At 40.4% G+C, this 25,561-nt stretch overlaps 1 long non-coding RNA gene and 1 other non-coding gene across 2 annotated transcripts in view; both read left to right on the top strand.

The window, feature by feature from the left end:
• LOC126337027 (uncharacterized) overlaps positions 1–25,561 on the top strand; it is a 729,269-nt gene that overhangs the window by 107,596 nt on the left and 596,112 nt on the right. The window lies entirely within an intron of this gene.
• Positions 6,551–6,622, top strand: Trnap-agg (transfer RNA proline (anticodon AGG)). The gene has a single exon. It is a non-coding gene; the product is annotated as a tRNA-Pro (tRNA).

Raw genomic sequence — 25,561 nt, 5'->3', positions numbered from 1 at the left:
TTTTTCGTCACCAGATCATATATTCGACATCTACAAATGTATTCAATGCACCATCAGATTAAGGCTTCTCTTTCAGTATTAATTGATTAATATTACGTCTATCCATCAGTTACAGAGGGAGTTGCTTTTCCTTTTATCACACTTCCTTTCTCAGCTAATATGTAGATATTATTCCAATCACACATAATACTCTTTACATTTGGTTGTTATTAGATGATATTACATGGTAATTTATGATGTGGTTTGTTCCTACATAAAAATCTTTTGTTTTACGTAATGATCTCCAACATAAGTCTTAGTGTGCAGTTTACTGCTCACCCATTGTCGGAATTAAATTAGTTCTCATATAAGGCTGCGATTAATACATCCATTGTAGATATTTCACCCGTTTAAATAACTACTGTGGTTTTCCAAAGGGAACCAAACTATATCTTCAGCTTTTTCCTCAATAGTCAAATTTCAAATCTACTTTGGGGTAATTAGAAAAATAATTTACTTAATAAACATTAGAATTTTTTATTATGAAAATAATATGGTTTTCAATTATCAATCCTTGGGCGCTGTCTTAAAGTGCCACAGTGTTCCCCAAAGGAAACTACTCTCGCACCTTCCTGAAAACAATTAAATTATAGTTATCCCTGCCACTTTTACCCATCATACATTCAGTGAACTCTGTTCCACTTTAGGAGTCGGTGTCACACTAGGCTCAAGAATACCAAACAGACGGGTTACGATGAAGTGGTTGGTATTGAAACAGCTCATCCATTAAACAAAAAATCATGCTTTTTCTGGCTTCCTACAATTCCAAAATAATGGCTCGCAAAATGCGTAAGAAAATGTTTCTATTCGGGGCTTAGTACTATTAAGTTCACATCTCAAACTATCCACGAAACGTTAGAGTACCTATCTTCTTTCCCACTGGACACGGTGCTGTCTATGGACAGCTAATAATTCTCGATAGTAATCGATACAATTACCAATCAAATTGCATCCTTTTAAACATATCTTCAAATCCGTCCAAGAGGTACAGGGATTTCCAAAGAGAATACACGTATTTCGAATGCATATATTTATTAAACTTTAAGACATACGAATATGAAGCTTTACACATATTTGACTCTCTCAAGTTCAGATTACAGATGTTCAATATGTCCTCCATCAGCGACACGAACAATATCACATCGCTACTCAAATTCCTCCAGTACTCGGCAAGCATGTCCTTCATCACTGATGTTATGGCGGTACGGATCCGGTTCTTCAACTCTTCCAGGTTCTGAGGGAGTGGTGGTACATAAACGCTGTCTTTCACGAAACCGCACAGGAAGAAGTCAGAGGATGTGAAATCCGGTGACGGTGGGGTCCAGCTGAGACATACTCAGTCGCCAGCTGAGTTTCATTCAGATATTCACACACTTGGCGACTCCAGTCTTGCCAAGTCTTGTTGAAAAATGGTCTTCCTGCAGCCTCGGAAACAACCAGTTTTGTAACATTGCGAGATACCGCTGACCGTTAACCGTGTTTCCATCAAAAAAGAAGAATGGACCGTAAACAGGTGATCCGGATACCGCAAAAAACACATTGACTTTGGGCGAATCTCGTACATGTTCAATGGCTGCATGTGCGTACCTTAACAGCTATGAACACTTGCTCAGTAGAGGAGATGTGTTTCACATTAGCGAAGATGAACGAATGGTCATAGCTCCTCAGGTATGCAATTTAGAGCCCACGTTCATTGGACATTTTTTCTCGTTTTTGTCCACACTACCACCACTTTAACTGACCAGCCCTATACTCTTCGCAAACACAAGAAACGGTACATGTATTCAACTGTCAGAGGTATCAGAACGGTTTCGTTTATAGCTTTCGACTCGTTCGTTTCCGGTACAGGGATCCTTACTTCAAATTAATACATTTATCGTTCTCCATCATCCTAGAAAGTCTGTAACATCTTCACGGAATCACCCCGTGTATACGTACATTTACAGACGCCCGCTCCTATAACTCTGACGCTCTATAATCTCGTTGGATGACGTTTCCGGACATGGGTTCCTATTAAAAATATGATGTACTCACTCCCCTCTACAAGTCCTAGAAGTCTGTAACCGGAATTTCCGACTTCCCTGTACGTAGCGACGGCAGAGCCACAGGCTTGGAACCTAGCATTAGCACTTGGCAGTAGTGCAACCTGCGACCATAGCGGTCGCTCGGTTCCAGACTGTAGCGCCTAGAACCGCACGACCACCCCGGCCGGCGTACTTCATGAGATACAGTATTTCATCAGAAGTATCTGGACATCGCTATGTAATACGGAATTGACGATTAGATGTCACGTAAGGCGGAGTGTAAAAGGAAGTGCGGAGTAACCTGTTATCAGAAGTGAAGAACAACAGAAGGCAGGAGAGATTAGTGACTCCGAACGTGGACTAGTCGTTGGATGTCACCGGAGTGTCAAATCCACAACGGGCATTTCAACCATTCTGAAGATGCCCAAGTCAACTGTTAGTGATATTCCAGTGATGAGGAAACGCGAAGGAACAAGGCGCTTAACTCACGTCGTTGTGGGAGGTCGAACCAAGACCAGGCTGACGTCAGGTGCTGAGAGAAAGGAACAGCCGAGCATTACAATGGATGGTTGTAAAAAATCACATGAAATCATCGGAAGGAAATACTAGTGAGTTCCAAAGTGCTACCAGGAGTCCAGCTAGCACAATGACTCTGCATAGTGAGTTAAAATGAATAGCGTGTAAGTTTCGAGCAACTCATCATGAGCCACAAATTTTTGTAATGAATGATAGGCTTCGTTTGAAGTGGTATAAAGAGCGACAGCACTGGAGAGTTGGTGATAGGAGAGGAGTGATTTGGTGTGATGACTTATGTTGTACCGTGTGGTAAGGGTGTTGTCCCCTCATAGTGCATCAAAAAACACTGAATGCGGGAGAACGTTAACACATTTTACTGCATAATGTACTGCTTACAGCAAGGAGCATTTCGGAGACGATGATTGTATGAGCATGACAATGCACACTGCCACAACGCAGCATCCGTGACTCAGCGCTTTGTGGACAACAACTTTCCTGAAATCGACTGGCCTGCACAGGGTCCGGACCTGAAATCAGTGGAACACCTTCACACCTCTGGGGTGAGTTGGAGTGTCCATTTCACTCCAGACGTCAACGCCCAACATGACTACCTTCCCCGATTCCGCCTGCCATCCTACAGAGACATTCAGACGCCTCATTGAAAGTGTCCCCAGCAGAGTTAAAGCCGTCGTAAAGGCAAAGGATGGACAAAATCCTATATTAAAGTCCACTAGTTTGTGACGAATCCTTTCGATTAAAGAGTATAAATGTCACTCGGAAAGTACGCAGTACTACTGCAGTGACAAGTATCTTGTCAAAGGGAGAGAAGCGAATAGTGAAACTGACAGGAGATCACGTCAGATGATGTGGCTGATCTTCGAACCTAACGATAGTATAGGCTGTAGAGCGCGTGTTGACGCAGTTGCAGGGCTCTGTTACAGAGACCTTACCATGACAGAGAGTGCTTAAGTGACTGCCGCTCTGTTCGTGCATGATACCTCTGATTCCAGTATTATACATGGTAAGCTTCCATCCTCACCGTGTTGTTTATTGGAAGGAAATTTTTGGTTTAAAATTAAATTAAAACCATTTGTTATTAATTCAGTTGTGGCGCAGAGCTCACATGCAGGTAAAACACATTCCTGTTTCGTTTAAGATATAGTTTGTTTATTGTTGTTCATTTCAATTCAATTCAAAGAGTCATTAGTACGAGAACAGTCAATATTTAGCAATTCGGAACGAGCAAAATACGTAAATATAGTCAATGCTTCTTCTGCAGTCATTTCAACTCTATCAGTCCTAGTTCGGAGTTGGTGTTGTCATTGTTGTTACGACATTATCTACGCTATGCTTAGTGGCATTCTGCATGGTTCCATAAGAAAATATGAACATTTGGATGAGGCTACGTGTATAACCAATCTTGTTGCTCACACCCGATTGTTAGCTTTTTCCATTTGAGCCTTTTTAAATCAGAACATTCCTCCTTTACCAGTCCCCTGACACGAACTCTTCAACAATTTTACTAATTAACATTTTTGGTTTCCCCATGTTTTCCCTGTTTACCTGCCATCTACATTAATTTAATATTTCGTTTGTATTACAGTTCCATGTGACTAACTCAAAATTCTGACTACCTCTACCTGACTCGAACGACTTACTGACTACTTTAAAACGTACGTGCTCGCACAAAAAACCTCACTATCGTATCGTCGACTGTTTGCCGGGTTTCCTGAGAACTTAGCTTCGGTAAACATGCAGAGTCGAGTCTGTTTGGCAGCAGATGGCTCGTCGGAAGTCGTAATTTTGGTACTGCCATCCGCTGCCATGAAAACCTTCACTATTACTATCAATTCTACTGTCACAAATCGTCATCAGGCACCTAGGATACGTAAACTAAAACACCTTGCAGTTTCAACCTGAAGCGTTGGTATACCACTCTCGCATCAATCTAAAGTGCAGTAGTCGCCCAATACACTGCAGAGGTGATTGCTATATCCTGGCTGCTCTCGGCAGCCGGAACTACATCAGAAAGTCATATAACCCAAAGAAGTAGTACCCTGACTTCAACGAATTTCTGAAGTTGCCACGCAGCTGCAAGTCGCTAGTTCACATCCTACAAAGTATCCGTTGTTGAATCGATCATGATACTCACGCAGTTGTCTTAACTCCTTAACTATGAACGACAGACACTGCTGATCAGGGTACGTGGAAGACGTATTTAATTCTGTCCCACGACAGGCTTGCTTGTCCAGATACCATCTACGGGCAATTTCATGTTTTGCTATTAATATATGCATTCAATTTTTTTAAAATCATTGTGGGCCACGTTTGGGCTGCATTTCATTCATATCTGACATTTCATCGAGCGAAACGGCACAACGAGGAACGGTTCTAATATCTTTTCGATCCCTTTACTTCTTCTCCCTATACAAGAGATCTGGATCATAAAATATTAAATAATAGAGAACTATGTAAAACCAACTTGTCGGGTAAGATACCAGGTTTTCATTGTATTTAGGTCAGTCATTTGTGCTCCTTGCACCACCAAAGGTAAAAGTATTTTCCATTTGTTTGATTTACAACAGGCTGCGAATTATATAGGTGATTAATATTTGGTATGTGTAGCAGGCGTCGCCCTGATATTGGTGATACGGTGTTCTGTAGACACATATTCAGACAACTAGTGACGTTAATCGTCCTGTAAGACGTAACAGTCCCCTTTGTGGACTTCTTAACTTCATCACTATTTATTTCTGCTGTTGCTTTTACCAGAAAAACTTTCTAGACAAATCTCCATAACGATATTACACCACACAGCAATCAAAACGTGCCTACCAGATGGAATGCAGTTGTTAAAAAAAAACGAAGAGTTTTCCATTTCCCATAATTGGAGTCTCTAAGATGCTACTTTGCTATATATGATTCATGGAGGTATATGACTATGACGATTGTAGATTCACTGATTGTACATGCAACAAACGTTTTGTAATAGAAGGAAACAAGTACAGACAATGTATATAAAATGTATGAATAAATATTATATATATTTTGCAGCTTAATGTTTAATGTCGGTTAGGACCAAACATGATTCACGTATTTCTCTTAGGCAACACTCGTTGTCTACATAAAAAAGGCGCTCGCCTAGCTATAAATATTTTGTACATATTTGGTTAAAAATGATAATAAACATTCATTTGCAAAAGACATATAATTTTATTCTTATCTACATCGCGAACATATATGAGTAACATCTGAGGAAGAATGGCTGTATATATTAATACATATATAGTTACAGACAGTGTCAATGTGTTTGAGATAGTTTAGCAAAACAGGCATTTGAAATACGGTGTATGTAAGACGTGTATATCATTTATCCCAAACACTGTTCTTGGAATAAGAGTAGCTAAAACTACATTTTATCGCAAAATTATAAAAAGAAACTAATAAAAATGCAATGCCCTACGAGCGCATATCACGTAATCTTCGCTTCTGTCCTCTCACATAGAACATACCTCCGCACCTATAGGTTTATTTCAATTGAAAACAACGCCATGTTCACTAGAGCTATTTATACGTAAAAAAAATTACGGCTAGGTCGCGACTGAGCAATCGAGGCTAAAGAATAATTCATTTGAGCTGCACGGTTCTGTTAATCATAGCAGTAAATTAGAGAAACTACCAATTCGGTGTACAATTGCAACATCAGATTATTCATAATCCCTCTGTGCAAGACTACACTATTTAGCACTGCCCAAGAGTACTCCCAACGTTGATTGTAACACACCTTGCAGCTCAACGCCAGCGTTCCCGTGTCTGGCACACGTGGCGAGCGGACGCTTCCTGGTTCCTAGGTAGGCCATCAGCTCGTTATGACCTTGGCCGTCCGGCTAATCGCGATAAATAAACATTCTCAAACTATAAATTTCATCACATTGATACCAATACACTAAAATGAGCTACAGTAATATCATGGCTCGTTGGTCTAGGGGTATGATTCTCGCTTAGGGTGCGAGAGGTCCCGGGTTCAAATCCCGGACGAGCCCTATATTTTTTTCGCTTCCGAACCATTGTATCCACTTGCAAAGACTCTTTTCTGTTACTTCTATTTTATTTACTGAAAATTTGTTGCAAGCAGTAGTCAGTGAGCCTCAACCGAGTGCTCAGACTGTGCTGACGTGCGGTGCGGTGCGGTGCGGCGCTCCGTGGAGTAGATGACTCGTCGCGTTAACATGTGTTATTGTACATTGCACTGAGGAACTATGAATAATCTGATGTTGCAATTCTACTCCGAATTGGTAGTTTCTCTAATTTACAGCTATGATTGACAGAGCCGTGCACCTCAAATTAATTACTCTTTAGCCTCGATTTCCCTGTACAGCCCCCCCCCCCCCCTCCCCCCACACACACATATATTGTAAGTATTAATACTTCTTGTTCATAGTCTTTGTGTATTGTTCGGGAAGCAGAGATTCAACTTCGTAGCCATGAATCATGTTCATGGCTCCGATCAGAAAAATACTTCAGGTTCGCCTTTGGAAGGAATACAAGACATGTGCAACCTACAGCTTTGGAAATTCATGAGTTGTAGCTTCACTAATTCTGCTGATAATGTGGAGTACATTCAAATGAATAGCCAGAAGTACTGTGTTTTTACTCAATTGCATAATTACCTCATATTGGACAAAATTTTACGCAAAACCCAGGGAAAATTAGAATTCAGTCACCGTGATGTTTCTATCAGTACCTTTGATATAAGTTACGCCAAGAATGAACAGAAAACTGTCAGGGTTTGAAATTTTCCGGGGCGAGACAAGGACTTGATGGATCCACTTTCTAGTTACGGACAGGCCAAAAGCATCGAATTGGAAAAGGGGTCTAATAGCTACAAGATTCATTGCTATAACGGTATTAGATCTCTCAGAATGCTTGTAACTTCTGATATACCGTCCCACGTTCTTCTGCCGGAGTGGCCATGCGGTTCTAGGCGCTACAGTCTGGAGCAGAGCGACCGCTACCGTCGCAGGTTCGAATCCTGCCTCGGGCATGGATGTGTGTGATGTCCTTAGGTTAGTTAGGTTTAATTAGTTCTAAGTTCTAGGCGACTGATGAACTCAGAAGTTACGTCGCATAGTGCTCACAGCCATTTTTTGACCCTTAGCATGCAGTCACACAAAATAGGGACTGTCAACATCAACCGAATTCTATCAGTTGTAAAATAAAAAAGCTTGACAGGTCATTTTTACTCTGCTGATGTAGAAGTAGCTCTTATTAAAGAAAAAATCGCGCCAAAGACTTCAAATACATTTGGATTTGATGCGATACTCAATAAAGGTGAAGAACCAGGAACGGCGATTCTATACAGGAAGGGTATACAATGTACAGTTGAATCGTGACCAGAGTCACGAAGCTAGAGGATGTGTTGCTCCTCAACATACACACCTCTACAGGTACAAATGGTAGGAGAGCAAGAAGTGAGTTAAATTCAGAAACGGAATCATAGTCCTTCTTGCTAGTGCACGTCGAAATATAGTACTAAGAGGAGAATTCGATTGCATAACAAGGAAAAAACATCAGAAACCGACTTATAGCTTCTACCCAGAGTTAAAACTTCAACAGATGGCTTACACCTCGAAGATACCTGGACCCCCCCCCCCCCCCTCATAATGCTACACGCTACACATACATTAGTAGTCAGCCTGCGAGTAGACTAGACAGAATTTGTGCCTTCAAAAACACGATAAATAACTACAACGTTGTGAGATATGGCCGTTCAACTTTACCGACCATTGCGCTTGCCATATAACCGTTACGCATAGAAAACTTTACTAGGACGTCTCGCGTATGGCAGCAGAATGTTCCGCTACTTGAATATAAACCATTGAGGCAGTAAATTCAAGACATATGGAGGAAACGCTTAGATAGGCAAGACAGGTATCGTGAAAGATTACTATGGTCGACGGACTGTGCAAAACCGCAAATAAAGAAATGCACCGTCCAGCACCCACGGAAAAAATCATACGGAAGAGAAATAGTCAGAAACATTACCTTAAAATTTTATGAGAACTGTACAATCAGTCTGACGATCTAATGGCCAACCTGATTAAAGTTAATAGAATTAAAGTACTAATAACATTACGAGTTCGCGAAACTTTGCTTGGTATTAAAGTACGGACTCGAGATATCAATGACGTCAATCATGTAACTGAATATGTCTATCACATAATAAGAGAAGCAAAAAGGGGTAAACAAAAACTGATTACTGAGCTTGTAGATGATGGTGACAATGCTCCGAATGTAGAAGAGACATCGGTGGAGTGCTTTTTGAACGGTATCACGCCGTGTCTTGACTCAAGTGATAACGAGAAGAACTAATCGCTGGGATAACAAATGAGGGCGTCAAACTTACCTTCCACACTCGCAAGAAGAAAGCAGCTGCATTAGATGACTGCCATCAAATTTTACGAATAGTTTTGGCATATCACATGAGAGAAACGCACCAAAATATTAAAGAAACTCTTAAAAAATAACGTCTTTCTGCCACAATTTACGGAAGGAATCATACTTTCATACCAAAGACTCCATAGAGTAATAGGCTAGACAATTTCCGTCCTCTTGCTTTGCTCAAGCATTCATGCTTCCTTTCTTTCATAAATGATATCTTTTATATTCCTAAATAGTGAATTTTTGGCAAATTTGGCAAATTTGCATTTATTACCTGAGATGTTGCTTTAGCTTAGAACAGGGCTGGCCAGAATGTCTCTACGCACAGATGTCGCTTTATCCACTTGCGGCGATACTCTGTACCGGCGCATTCTAGTGCTCTTTCAGCAGCTTGCAAGCCAACCGTGGGAAGGTATTTCGCGTATTAAACATTTAAAATACTATCACAATCTACTCACTGAGACGTCTACTTTTAAGTTAACAGTTTAACCCAGTAAGACAAGTAATACAGTTAACAACCGTGGGTTTTTATTAAGGCAGCTTGACTGACGGCACGTAAATACGCGTAATGTTTTTGATCTAGTATTTAAGAAGGAGAGCACTTAGGGACTTCCAACGAACCTTATTCATGATTTCAAATAACCTTAAACTAATGCAAGGTTTCCTACAACTAATTCTCGCTGCCCTCAGTTACACACACATAATTTCTGTCTCACTGACTTCTGAGCACAATGATAACGGCAGACCTCTCGATGATCACTTGTTATTCCAATACCATTATTGCTATATGTTTCATCAGTTCCGTCTGAAATCTGCCTTATAACTGACAAATAGATGAATTTTATGTTTTATCGACTTCAGCTGAGCGTAGCCCTTCACACATTAAAAAAAAACCTAACTGTAAGCATACATTGGAACAATCAGTTTAATAACCAATATTCCTGATAATAATGTAACATGAAGTAGAATGAGGCAATATGCACAGTTAGTAAACAATAATTTTTAATTATGAACGGAATAAATACAAACACGTTTATCACTGGTTATGAGAAATAATACAGTTAATATCGGGCACAAAAGCACGGTTGATTGACAAACGCAAGCAGTTGCGAAGATTTTCATCACTTATGCTTGATGGAAACCTTGATTTATTCATTTTCATCACCGACAAAAATCTTTCACAAACATACGTCGACCCGAACATGGACATAACTCTCGCGGCTTCTCACTGAAGGCGTGGAAATTCTTGTTATGAAAAATTTTCGTAGAATTCTTTTATACTTTGCAAAGAACTTGGCCTTCAGTCTTGTATTGCACTGTAGGTCGATCAGTTCCATCTGTAGATCATTCGGAGCATCTTCAACTGACGACAAGAACAGTCGAGCAAAGAGGCGAATGGCAGGAGACAAACTCGAAACATCTGCAAATCGTGCTCGAAATTGTTCCTTAGTTTTTACATTATTGAGACGTATTCTTGAAATCTAGCATTTTCGTGGACCAGTCCAAGAGTCGGGAAATGTGCAGTGTTTTCTGTCAATAGCTGTCTCTCCCAAAGCGCAAGCTTCCTTTCAAAGGCATTTACTTTTTCCAACATGTAAGAAATTAAATTATTTTCACCTTGCAAACTGACGTTCAGGCTGTTCATGTGAGACGTAATGTCCACGAGAAATGCAAGGTCTGATATCCAACAAGGGTCTTCCGACATAGGTTCACTTTTTCCCTTCTCATGTAAGAATGTTACTATGACCAAACGTGAATCAAAAAATATTTTCAGCATTTTACCTCGACTTCTGTATAGTAAGGTATGTCGCCGTACCCCGCTCCTAATTCCTCCAAGATCCGCCGAAACTGGCGATGCGTAAGCCCACGTGTCTTCAGATAGTTTACAGTACGCACAACAATTTGCATGACGTTTGCTAACGTTACTGATTTTGCACAAAGCGCCTCTCGATGCAGAATGCAGTGAATTCCATGCACCGTCTCGCCTGTGCGCCCTAGCTTTTTGCGCATCCGTGCTATGACTCCTCTCTGATGGCCTTGCATTGATGGTGCTCCATCTGTGGTCACTGAGACTAACCCATTCCAGTCCATACCAACACCAACAATCGCTTGCTTCACAGCCTGGAGTTACATCCGCAACTGTAGTAGTCCGTTTCAAAGGTACTAAGTCCAAAACGTCCTCTGTTGCACAAAGTGCGTTATCGACACCTCGTATGTATATCACAACCTGGGCTGCATTTTTAAGGTCTATTGCTTCATCGAGCGCAACAGAGAAAGCAACAAAGTCTTCAGCCTTATTTGTTAGCTGCCTGTGCACATCGCCGGCCATAGCACTGATACTTCTTGTCACTGTTTGTTTGGATAGACTGATTTCTTGAAACCTGTTCGTGGGACACACAAGTTCAGCAGGATCAATCAGACACCCTTTCACAAACTCCCCATCGGGAAAGGGTTTCCCAGATTGTGCAATTCTTAATGCGATTTTAAAACTTGCTCGCAGTGAAGATTTAGTGTGGTTGTCATTCTGGAAAATTGAAAACAGTACATTGCACAGCGTACAGTAAAATAGACATAAATGTAACATAAGAAACTAAGAGTTCAAGAAGTATCTGTTACTTTGACGTACAGTAAAATCGAGTTGATGTGTCTCATCCATTTTCTTCTGGACATTTAATTTTGCTTGCCGTTTTTCACTGTTGAGTACACTACACTCGTCTTTGTGATAAGTATTCTAGTGTCTTTCAATTGAAAACTTACGCTGTCCGCCTATTATTCGGCGGCACAGCAAGCACTGTGAGTTTTCACCAACGGCTACAAAAAAGAATTGCAGTTCCCAGTCATTTTTATACGACTGAGAACATAGATCTCCCGTCCTTTGCTTTTTCACAGTACCTGCCATTTCTCAGTACTTCTCTGTTAAAGTTGCGGTCACCAGGGGTAAACGAGACAGGGTATGTTGCGCTCTTGCTTGTTCGTACCACATAAACTGGGAAGTGGAGCCGCCGCCGTTCATTTAGGACACATGTCTAATAACAGATGTCGCTGTCGCTCGCTGTTGCACACGTACGCACATGTGCAGCACTTCCATACGCCTGCACACTGTGCAGCGTTTGGCCCGCCCTGGCTTAGAAGATTGAGTAACCTTTGCAGGTTTCACTTTAATTTGGCTCAATTGTCGTACGGATTAGTTTACCAAAGAAGTCATTTGCTAAACAGCACTTACTTTGCTTTATTGTATGTATTATTTAAAAAACTGTTTTTATTTTTAACACATCGATTTTTATGATCTGCATTTGCCAACATAATTATAGGATTATGTTGTCTACTTTTACCAATTAAATATACTATCTGCCTTAATCAAGATTAAGCGTTTTTCACCATTTTATTGAGATGTGAGAGAAATCATTCAACTATTTTCCATCATTTAATTATATATATCTCCACCTACTTTCTTCATTTCTCCATTTAATCATATCTCACCTTACTTGCTTCATTTCTCCATTTTGAAAATAGTCTGATTTTGCCACTTCTTTCTCCCCCTTTCACATTATCAGCCCATTGAGTCCGCAGCTCGTGGTCGTGCGGTAGCGTACTCACTTCCCGCGCCCAGGTTCCCGGGTTCGATTCCCGGCGGAGTCAGGGATTTTCTCTGCCTCGTGATGCCTGGGTGTTGTGTGATGTCCTTAGGTTAGTTAGGTTTACGACGTTCCAAGTTCAAGGGGACTGATGACCATAGATGTTAAGTCCCATAGTGTTCAGAGCCATTTCAGCCTACTGACCTCATTTCTCTATATATTTGGTGTGATCCTCACACCACTTCCACACATCTCCCTTTGATTAATGTTAAAACGCTATTGCTTGCCTCTAGGGGCATTACATTCTTATCCTTATTGCTCCTCAGACAACATTATTCACACTAAAATTATTACTTTATGCAGATTCTAATGGATTATTTTTGTACACACCTAGCTTCAATAACTTCTTATAGTGCAAAGTGTCTCTCTTATTTTTGTAGTTACTAACTCTTTTTATGGATACTAATTATATCTGTTTATTTTTAGCTGTTCTTTTTATTGGTACTCTAATTTACTTTTGCCATTCACTACGAAGATTACTTATTAAGAAGACTTCAAAAACTAATAGAATATATACAAATTGAAGACATATATGAATCTTACTTACTATGATAGAACAGAAGAAGGGAATTAAACTAGTAATGGAAATAAAGTTTCATCCAGCTGGAACTGCACTTTACGCCAAACCGTGTATGCACCAAAGAGTGGCAGACTCCCAACAGTAACTAGTTACTGTTATTTTTCAATCGCTTTGCTATCTTTCTGAATGGTCTCTTACGCCCTTACATAAACTTCTTATTTTTAAATCTTTCGTTGGTTCTTACTGTTACTAGCTTATTAATACTAAAAGTAGTAGGAGAAGCTTTTTTGTAGTGCCTCCTTTTCCTATTTTCACTTTTTGACTTAGTAATGGACAATTTACTACCAAATCTGCAGATAAATGTCGTTCCTTATTACAGTAATAGGCAGTTCCTATGCTGTATCATTACGGCCTCTTTGCTTATATGGAATTTGTTCTATTGTTACTTTATTTATATCAGCTAGTATTAACGTCTCGTGCTGTACTGGGCCATAAAATTTTCCAGTAGCATCTATTATTTATAAACCACTTTCTTTCATGTCAGCTGATTTATTCTCACTAGGAATAGCATCAAACGTTACTTGTGACACAGTACTGACTTCACTACCACTATCATGATTACAATGATGTGTTACTTCAGAGATGTCAGTTCCTTTAATAGGGTAGATTAATTTAGTCTAAACAGTTCTCATACACATCCTCTAACAAGTCACTTTCAACCTGTTTCCTGCCAAAGTAGTTCTGATCAATTGCAAGCACATTTACACTTAAATTTTGGGGCTCATCAATCTCTAGACTTTTGGCTGCCTTTTCCAAACTATCCACTAATTTTAAATCGAAGCACTTGACGACTCCTTCCACTTTTGTTTGCTGCACATCAGCCAAACTATCCTCTAACTCTGAGCAAACTGCGTCCGTGCGCAACATTGCTACTTATAATAAAGTCGTCAGCCTCTACCATTTGTGGCAAGTTAATACAGCTACTAGGTTCCTTCACCTTGTTACTATTGCTATCCCCTTCATTCATCAACTCTTTCCCTCTAAAATTTAGCAAAACTGATTCTACATCAGCTATCTCAGATTTAGCTTTTAAATTGCCATCATTATCGAAGACGTAAGATTTTACCTCATCTTTTTCCATATCAGACTCAAAGCTGTTAATTATTTCTTCCCTATCATTTACAGTGTATTCTGTTCTTTGACCCATTTCTCCAAAGTATCCAAAATCCTATATACTACATTATGAGAGTGGTTTAACGGATCACTGGTACTTTCTACTCCTATTTCATCATCCCTGTGTTCTGTCCATGTATGTTGACTGACTGTTGTTTGTGTATTTGTTACTGGTTGTGTTACTATTACCGCCTGTTGAGTGCCAGTTTCCTCCTAGACGGGATTTAGTTTCCCAAACGCGGCCGTTGTGTTCATTTGCAACAGCATCAGACATTGTAGCATTTTGTCCTCTTTCTGGTCTTAATGGCATTCTGTTTACATTTCTGCTTTCGTCATAATAATTGTCACGAAAGAGTGGTAAATGTCGACACCCTCTTCCTCTACCACGGCCTTGATTTTGATAATTTGCCCTTGTATTTTTAACTTCCCTACTTCTAACATTCACGTTCCAATTGTCCTGATTTCTGTTTTGTACGTGATTGTTAGACGATCTGTTGCTATGATGTATCTGCTGCTCCGCAACAGCTATTCCTTCCACCCGCTCTCGGTATTCAATGAATTTATCTTCATTATCTCTAGGGGCGGAAATGATTCTTTTCTGCCAGTACCAAGGCAGCTCACCTTCTATACCCAGAATAACTACATCCGGTTTGTTCTTTTCTGTCAAATGTGACAGTCGTGAAACCCACTTCCTAGAGAAATCTTTACTGACTCACATCCAGGTGAAAACCTTTTACCACTCCAAAATTCTCTTAAAACATAATTTTGTTTATTGTGTAACCAGTATCCGGTAAGAAATGCAGATTTAAATTCAGGCAAAGTTTTACATTTTATCATTACATCAGCTGACCATCGCAAAGCATCTCCTGACAAATGACTTCTTATAATAGAAATTTTCTCCCTTTCTGAACAAGCATTAGGCAAAACATCTTCAAAGATTTATTTCAAAAAATCAAGAGGGTGGATCTGTTTATCTGGATCAAAACGTAAGAACTGTCGGCACCCAATAAAAGCTGCGTCAACTGAAGCCACATGCTGTACAGTAGTACGACTATAACTAACAGAGGTTACTCTATTTTCTAGGTTAGCAAAGTTAGTGTTCAGTTCTTCCACTTGTAACTCTACTGTCAAAACATCTTCTGTCCACTTCTTCACAAAATTTCTTACAAGTTTCTTTTACTTCCTCAATATTTTTGTGGTAGGTATTTGCCTTTATCTGTATCTCATTTATTCTGTTAGAGCAAAGTTTGGATTCTTTCTTACTACCTCTCTTCCAAAATTTTATCTGCATCTTGGAAATCTTTGCCAACTCTGTCAATTTCACATTTAAACGTACTATGCATTTTACTTAAATGTTGCCTTACTTTTACTTGAATATCATGACGTATAGCATCCATCTTGTAATTTAAACAGTTCATTTTTTATTTCACTTCATCTTTCAGTTCTTTACTACTATCATCAGTTTTATTTTCCAACTTTTTATTATCCCTCATTTCCTTATTACTAGCCTCAATCTTATTTTCCAACCCTCCACTACTAAACTCAATTTTATTACTTAACTCTTTATATTGTGATTCGAGTTTGTCAAACAGTAATTGTATCCAGTTCGGAGCCTCAACATTGCCACTTGGCGTTTCCTGATCTAGCTGAACCTGAGACATATTGCGCTAAGTTTCATTATCTGATGAAGTTATTAACTTTGTCGGCCCCTTTCTGATTTCTATTTCATTGACTTCTTCATCAGAAACTGGATCTAACCTGTCAGTCTCGTTGAAATTCCGATTGGAATCTACTTTTGACAAATTTTATATCTATTGGCTCAACCCTACCCCCATGAACCATGGACCTTGCCGTTGTTGGTGAGGCTTGCGTGCCTCAGCGATACAGATGGCCGTACAGTAGGTGCAACCACAACGGAGGGGTATCTGTTGAGGGGCCAGACAAACGTGTGGTTCCTGAAGAGGGGCAGAAGCCTTTTCAGGAGCTGTTGGGGCAACAGTCTGGATGATTGACTGATCTGGGCTTGCAACACTAACCAAAATGGACTTGCTGTGCTGGTACTGCGAATGGCTGAAAGCAAGGGGAAACTACAGCCGTAATTCTTCCCGAGGGCATTAGGCTTTACTGTATGGTTAAATGATGATGGCGTCCTCTTGAATAAATATTCCGGAGGTAAAATAGTCCCCCATTCTGATTTCCGGGTGGGGACTACTCGAGGACGTCGTTATCAGGAGAAAGAAAACTGGCGTTCTACGGATCGGAGCGTGGAATGTCAGATCCCTTATTTGGGCAGGTAGGTTAGAAAATTTAAAAAGGGAAATGGATAGGTTGAAGTTATAGTGGGAATTAGTGAAGTTCGGTGGCAGAAGGAACAAGACTTTTTGTCAGGCGAATACAGGGTTTTAAGTACAAAATCAAATAGGGGTAATGCAGGAGTAGGTTTAATAATGAATAAAAGAATAGGAGTGCGGGTAAGCTACTTCCAACAGCATAGTGAACGCATTATTGTGGCCAAGATAGACACGAAGCCCATGCCTACTACAGTAGTACATGTTTATATGCCAACTAGCTCTGCATATGAAGAAATTGATGAAATGTATGATGAGATAAAAGAAATTATTCAGGTAGTGAATAATTGACGAAAATTTAATAGTCATGGGTGACTGGAATTCGAGAGTAGGAAAAGGGAGAGAAGGAAACATAGTGGGTGAATATGGATTGGGGGAGAGAAATGTAAGAGGAAGCCGTCTGGTAGAAATTTGAACAGAGCATAACTTAATCATAGGTAACACTTGGTTCAAGAATCATAGAAGAAGGTTGTATACATGAGAGAATCCTGGAGATATTAGAAAGTATCAGATAGATTATATAATGGTAAGACAGAGACTTAGGAATCAGGTTTTAAATTGTAGGACAATTCCAGGGGCAGATGTGGACTCTGACCACAATCTATTGGTTATGACCTGCAGGTTAAAACTGAAGAAACTGCAAAAAGGTGGGAATTTAAGGACATGGGATCTGAATAAGCTGAAAGAACCAGAGGTTGCACAGAGTTTCAGGGAGAGCATAAGGGAACAATTGACAGGAATGGGAGAAAGAAATACAGTAGAAGAAGAATGGGTAGCTCTGAGGGTTGAAGTAGTGAAGGGAGTAGAGGATCAAGTAGGTAAAAAGACGAGGGCTAGTAGAAATCCTTGGGTAACAGAAGAAATATTGAATTTAATTGATGAAAGGAGAAAATACAAAAATGCAGTAAATGAAGCAGGCAAAAAGGAATACAAACGTCTCAAAAATGAGATCGACAGGAAGTGCAAAATGGCCAGGCATGGATGGCTAGAGGACAAGTGTAAGGATGTAGAGGCTTATCTCAATAGGGGTAAGATAGACACTGCCTACAGGAAAATTAAAGAGACCTTTGGAGAAAAGAGAACCACTTGTATGAACATCATGAGCTCAGATGGAAACCCAGTTCTAAACAAAGAAGGGAAAGCAGAAAGGTGGAAGGAGTATATAGAGGGTCTCTACGAGGGCGATGTACTTGAGAACAATATTATGGAAATGCAAGAGGATGTAGATGAAGATGAGATGGGAGATACGATACTGCGTGAAGACTTTGACAGAGCACTGAAAGACCAGAGTTGAAACAAGGCCCCGGGAGTAGACAACATTCCATTGTGACTACTGACGGCCTTGGGAGAGCCAGTCCAGACAAATATCTACCATCTGGTGAGCAAGATGCATAAGACAGGCGAAATACTCTCAGACTTCAAGAAGAATATAATAATTTCAATCCCAATGAAAGCAGGTGTTGACAGATGTGAACATTACCGAACTATCAGTTTAATAAGTCACAGCAGCAAAATACTGACACGAATTCTTTACAGAGGAATGAAAAAACTGGTAGAAGCCGACCTCGGCGAAGATCGGTTTGGATTCAACAGAAATGTTGGAACATGTGAGGCAATACTGACCCTACGACTTATCTTAGAAAATAGATTGAGGAAGGGCAAACCTACATTTCTTGCATTTGTAGACTTAAGAGAAAGCTTTTGACAATGTTGACTTTAATACTCTCTTTCAAATTCTAAACGTGGCATGGGTAAGATACAGGGAGCGAAAGGCTATTTACAATTTGTACAGAAACCAGATGGCAGTTATAAGAGTCGAGGGTCATGAAAGGGAAGCAGTCGTTGGGAAGGGAGTAAGACAGGGTTGTAGCCTCTACCCGATGTTATTCAATCTGTATTCGGAGTAGGTATTAAAATCCACGAGGAAAAATAAAAACTTTGAGGTTCGCTGATAACATTGTAATTCTGTTAGAGACAGCAAGGGACTTGGGAGAGCAGTTGAACGGAATGTACAGTGTCTTGAAAGGAGGATATAAGATGAACATCAACAAAAGCAAAACGAGGATAATGGAATGTACTCGAATTAAGTCGGGTGATGCTGAGGAAATTAGATTAGGAAATGGGAAACTTAAAGTAGTAAAGGAGTTTTGCTATTTGTGGAGCAAAATAAGTGATGATTGTCGAAGTAGAGAGGACATAAAATTGTTAACATCGAGTATAGATTTAAGTATCAGGAAGTCCTTTATGAAAGTATTTGTATGGAGTGTAGCCATGTATGGAAGTGAAACATGGACAATAAATAGTATGGACAAGAAGAGAATAGAAGTTTTCGGAATGTGGTGCTACAGAAGAATGCTGAAGATTACATGGGTAGATCACGTAACTACTGAGGAGGTATTGAATAAAATTGGGGAGAAGAGGAGTTTTTGGCACAACTTGACTAGAAGGGACCGGTTGGTAGAACATGTTCTGAGGCATCAAGGGATCACAAATTTAGCATTGCAGGGCAAGTGTGGAGGGTAAAAATCGTAGAGGGAGACCAAGAGGTGAATACACTAAGCAGATTCAGAAGGATGTAGGTTGGAGTAAGTACTGGGATTGAAAATGGTTCAAATGGCTCTGAGCACTATGGGATTTAACTTCTGAGGTCATAAGTCCCCTAGAACTTATAACTACTTAAACCTAACTAACCTAACGACATCACACACATCCATGCCCGAGGCAGGATTCGAACCTGCGACTGTAGCGGTCGCGCTGTTCCAGACTGTAGCGCCTAGAACCGCTCGGCCACTCCGGCCGTCCAGGTTTTGTGAGATGAAAAAGCTTGCACAGGATAGAGTCGGATGGAGAGCTGCATCAAAACAGTCTCAGGACTGAAGACAACAACAACAACTATTGGCTCAACGGATCCCTCCTCCTTAAAGTCAGTTTCTGATTCCGAGGATTCATGATCAGAGACCGATTCCATTTTGAAACTTACGTATGTATCCATTTCTAGTAACCTGTTGGCAGCAAATAACAAGTACTAGAAGACCTCTTGACTTAACTTAATTGCTTGATTTCGACGTATGATGTCGGTGCGGTGTATCAGCAACCGCGATGCGACGCACGTCGCGACGTATTGCAGGCAGCAGCAGCAGCTGTGGTGGTGAAGATGGCTGCGGGTATAACGCAGCTCCACGATAACGCACCGTCTTTTTCTACCTTCAGTACCGGTGGCAGCGGCGATCCAGTATCGTATTCTTTCCTTCTTCCTTCACGATCCAAGTTACTGTGGTTGACATCCACTGTTTATTCACCACGCACGCGAGTAAATTATAACGCTGTTCCCATACTAGTTTCTGCTTATGTCACTTCGGTATCCGGTTAGTGCCCACTGAGTTCGCTGATTTTTACCAATAGTTTCACTGTTCAATCACGTTGATTAGCTTTCAGTTCCCGGCAGATAAGCACCATATGTGGGGCGGCGGGTAGAAGTTAAACATTTGTTTGTCCGCCGCCTGGCGAGCCTAGCAACTAAATTTGTGTTCTGCCAGAAAGCGAAGGAAAACATACTGACCTTAGTTTCCAGTCTGCACAGCCACATTATGGACCAGCCCATTGAAAGAAAAGTTTGTCCTCCCATTTGCGGGATCAAGACTATGATTTTAAATAATCGTATAAAGTTCCAATCAAAATTGTATTGCACGAAGTTTCTAATATACAACACTAGGCAATTCACTATTCTCAATTGAAAGCAAGTCTTTTTATTCTGACAGTACATTTAGCAGTTCAGAGGCGACCTCTATGGTACGTTCCTACCAGATTGTCTTTCGCCCTGACTAAACTTACTCAATGAAAGTTTGCAATAATTGTTCAGAATTAATGCTCGCCATAAAAGTGGAAATAAATTCACCACTTGCCACACACAATTGTAATTCACACGGACGGCACACTATCCGTTTCTTTGGCGAATTCTAAGCGATCCAGGACGGTGTACAGTCCTCGCGAGCTCACTATCCGTTTTTACTGCAAAATACGCGATTTGTCACAGCTTGGCTCTGACGTCATCCGAGGCAGAGCGAGATCCGACGTTTAACACACCTGGATCTTACAGTAGCTGCATGCGAAGTATACCTTACTGCTGCCTCTCGGGCTGCATTTATATAGGTGCCGGAGCGGACGGCCGAGGGAACATCTGTTGTCTACGGCTATCTGCATACTGCAGCAGATCCGAACGACCGCTTTCTCGGGCACATAAACTTTAGTAATATAGTTACAAATTACTTCAGAAACCTATTAATTTTTATTTGTATTCAGTTAAGTAGTTTGAAATTACCGATAAAATTACAGCTTGCTAGAATGAAAACTTTGCCCTCTAGGATGTTTATAGTGGAACTAACGGTAGATCGTTACCTGTGAACCATATCTTTACTAGAACTTATGTCAGCAGTTATTAATACTATAACTCTCAAATTTAGTATAGGTCTATCAGTTGGTATATTTTATCATCCACTTTAACCAAAATGCTCTATCATTAAAACCACAGGTACTTAATCTACTACGATTGGGTATATTTCAGTTACAAAATTGGTTTTTACTTAATAGCTCAAAAACTATAAGGCGTAGCTTAACGTGGTCTCTCAGTTATTATGTATTGGGTGAACTGAAGCAGAAAACGAATTTTCATGTTTCAAAGTCCATTATTTAGCGCCTCTGATTTTTCCTAAAAACGTGGATTCCGGTGTTAATTTTTGTAATATGGTTTTGGAAACCTGCACCACTTATTTATGAGTTCTAAAGACTCATTCTGACCAAATTCTGGTTTTCTAGCTTCATTATTTAGCGCCTATTATTTTTTTTAAAACGGCATTTTTACGTAAACTGTTAAGTGTAGAACATAAAGACTAGATATTTGAAACTTTATTACACTAAGGTACATTTTAACTAACTTTTAAACCTAAATTTTGATTTTTAATTTCATACTTGATTGTGGTGCAATACTTGGGCGCTACGCGCAGATGCGTGAAGGTGACGTGGCGCTGCTAGCAGTGAACTGGGGCAAGTTCCGGCACACTCGCTCGCCTATGTATCTCACACACGATAGAGCGCTTGGCTTGCTTCATGGTTCAAAAATGGCTCTGAGCAAAATGGGCTTTAACATCTATGGTCATCGGTCCCCTAGGACTTAGAACTACTTAACCCTAACTAACCTAAGGACATCACACAACACCCAGCCATCACGAGGCAGAGAAAATCCCTGACCCCGCCGGGAATCGAACCCGGGAACCCGGGTTGCTTCATGGTATTTGTGCAGTATGGTATAAATTCACTTGGACAACACGTATTGCATCATGAACACACGCTGCGTGCATGGTGAATCACATGAAACGACTCCCTTGGATGTCAACAGTACTCTTATGAGGAAGCTTTGCCTTTTCTCTCTTCTGATTGACTGATTTTTGAGAACAGAATAAGAACAGCCTAACACGAAGGGGTGATCGTTATTATTATTAAGGTGAATGCTGTCGTTGGACCTACGATATTACGACGTCATCTTCGTCAGGCACACAGCTATAGAAGACTGAGTGGAAACAACATTTGCAACACGTGTAAGAAGTGTGGGGCACAGATCCACTTGCACCTCCTGTGTGAACTATCTTCTTACAAGCAACCCACAGCAACATTTTCGGATACAATGACGAAAGGAGTTGTTTCAAACTGAACTATGTATAGGAAACACTAGAATGCATGCATTATATCGCACATCTTTACTTTTCATTGTATCTTCAAAATTGAACTGTATCCTTGTTTTCTAGATATACGAATCACATTTCAATGTAGACGACATTTTAAGCATTACCATTATGTATTACCCAAGAACTGGTACATTACTGACGGCACCGTTGAACCACTGACTCCTGACACCTAGGTGCTGTGAGTATTCTGCTACAATACGATGTAAATTTTTCTTTTTTTTGTTTTCTTTGTCTTTTTTTCCTTTCACATTAGAGAGAGCAGCAGGGGTGTGTGTTCTAGATTTGTTTTTTACACGTAGGTAATTGGCAGTTTGTGGAATTTCTATTTGTCATTCTTTCCTGTTCTGCATTGAAAGTGGTTATATGTATATAAAGGTTGTACACCAATGAAGAACTGTGGCCGCGCGGGATTAGCCGAGCGGTCTGGACGCTGCAGTCATTGACTGTGCGGCTGGTCCCGGCGGAGGTTCGAGTCTTCCTTCGGGCATGGGTGTGTGTGTGTCTGTCCTTATGATAATTTAGGTTAAGTAGTGTGTAAGCTTAGTGACTGATAACCTTAGCAGTTACGTCCCATAAGATTTCACACACATTTGAACATTTTTGAAGAACTGTGTTTGGTTGTAAGAGTGTACAACACTGTAATTTGTGATATGGTGTCCGAAGGCATCGAGTTATAAAAATTTATAGGAAGGTAGGTGGGTGAAACGGTAACAAAAATGTCTTGAAGCATGTAAGAGACTGATCGTCCCGCCGCGTAGTCGCGGGATGATGTGCTCGTGGCCACATTTTCTCAGACTGTTATTCTAGTGTGACACTTACTTTTTCGATACATAAGAAAACGACTAACATATTCCAGTGCTTTATGTTGGGGGGTAGCATCTCGAAAATCAAGCTTAAGTCAAGCAGTCATGTGGTCGCGCAGTGGAAGGTGTTCGGTGTGTACACTGTACAAAAAAAAAAAAAAAAAAGGTTCAAATGGCTTTGAGCACTATGCGACTTAACTACTCTGGTCATCAGTCCCCTAGAACTTAGAACTACTTAAACCTAACTAACTTAAGGACATCACACACATCCATGCCCGAGGCAGGATTCGAACATGCGTCCGTAGCAGTCGCGCGGTTCTGGACTGCGCGCCTAGAACCGCTAGACCACCGCGGCCGGCTGTACACTGTACAGCGTGAACTGTTTCATTGCGTATCGTGGGCTGCAAATTTAAGCTACAAACATATTACAGCACTCTTACGTCGTGGACCGTTATCTTTTAAAAAGTACGATGTGCGCGCAATACAGTAGCCTGTTCGCGAAGTGGACGGTTTCGCCGTGTACGGAGAATGTAGAGCGAACTGTAAACTTAATGAGTGGACAGTCTAGAATGGTTCCATTACAACTTATTGTACCCTAAACTAATACGGCGAAAGCTATCGAACTGGACAGTGAAAAGACAGTTACTGTTAACAACCGCTGTGAGGACAGTAAACACTACATTTATGCTTATTAGAGCACATTCGGTCTACATCGCCGACTGCAGATACCGCGAGCAACGAGGATGCTGTAAATATCGCTCTTTCCTTCTTCATTTATTATATGAGTGGCCATGTGTAAGAGGACCATTATTACAGCAGTTGTTGATTGTATTATTGGTTTATGGGCCACCAGCACAGATTAACTACACAGCGCCGAAATCATGTGCAAGTGATCATTGACTGGAATATAGCCCAATGTCAGAAATAATTTTGTAATAAACATATCATTTGTCCTAGTACTATTTCACAACTTCTCATTTTTACAACTTTTTCACGTGACTGAAAACGCACACGTGTTTAATTAAGGCTCACAGTGTTTTCGAAACTTAAACTAAAATGAACTTTTTTTATTATGTGAATTTCCACAGAGGACATTACATGTTTACTAGTTATTTATCTTTTGACATCAATTCCATTCTTGTAGAATTTGCGGTGGATCATCTATTTATTTGACGTTATACAGAATTTTCTAGTTTTTGTTTTCTTCAGCTTTTGCTACTTACAAAAGTTCATTTGCTGTGTTAGTGAACGTTGCTCATATGCTTTGCGTATTTATCCAAATTGCGTATCGACTTATGTGTTACATAATGCTGCGTGTAATGAAATATGCACCTATAGTAGGAGTCATGAACGATGGCGATCGAGTTCAGGCTTGTTCTGCGCATCTACGTCACGCATTCTTAATAGCCAATGAGCGTTCAGTAGCGTTCTGAGCGCTCTGCTCTGAATGCTGTAGCTAATGCTAGTATTAACCGTTATCGTGTCGAGTTGCTTGGTGAATTTTTATTCCATTCGGTGTGAATTGTCACAGCTGACGGTGGCGGTAAGTGATACATTCCGAACAAGCAAGCGAGAGACTTCAACTTGCAGGATATACGCTTACTTCAAGCCGAAAGCACAAGCATGCGCATACCGCAGCTGTCTCTTGGAATCGTCAACAACGCAATCCTCGTCTGTGCCTCGGCAAGCACGAACCGTCATCGTTCGTGGATGGGACTATAGTATAATCTTTGTCATTAGGTCAGTTGGCTACAACCAATCAGAAATGAGTAGATGTATTTTCATTGGTGGAATATTTAGACCACGTGAAAACTTTGAATATAATAGTATGTGTTGCATGGTGTGTGTTTACGTATCAGTATTCGTCTTACTATGGTATTCCACAGCCATCGCGGGCCCTTGCTTGCTTATTTGGTAAATGTCAGTAACCGGTTCAGTCAGAGTAGCTGTAATATTTAGTTAATTCTGGGAACAATAAACTTTTTTTGGTTTCGGTTACTCAAAAATTTATGAACATATTTAATTAAAAACCTATCAGGTTAGTTCCATTGTAACGTGTTGTTTGCATTAAACGGTGCCACAGTTGGAATCATCAATTATTTTATTACTAAAATTTTAGATGAACACGGTCATTCCTGGAGGAAGAAGTATTAGGAGGCTTCCCGTTTCGTTACAGTGGCGTTGGCTCAGTGCGGCCACGATGCCTAATAAAATGCTGGCCAAAGCCAGGCAGCCTATCCGCCTAATTGTTTTTTTTTTCGATTCTCTATCACCATTATCAATGCCAATTCTCGTATCTTCCATCGCACTGCTGGTGTGCCCAA

Source organism: Schistocerca gregaria, chromosome 2 (assembly GCF_023897955.1).
Source record: "Schistocerca gregaria isolate iqSchGreg1 chromosome 2, iqSchGreg1.2, whole genome shotgun sequence".
Taxonomy (NCBI): domain Eukaryota; kingdom Metazoa; phylum Arthropoda; class Insecta; order Orthoptera; family Acrididae; genus Schistocerca; species Schistocerca gregaria.
Note: the sequence above shows the minus strand (reverse complement) of the source record. Positions and strands in the feature narration are given on the sequence as shown.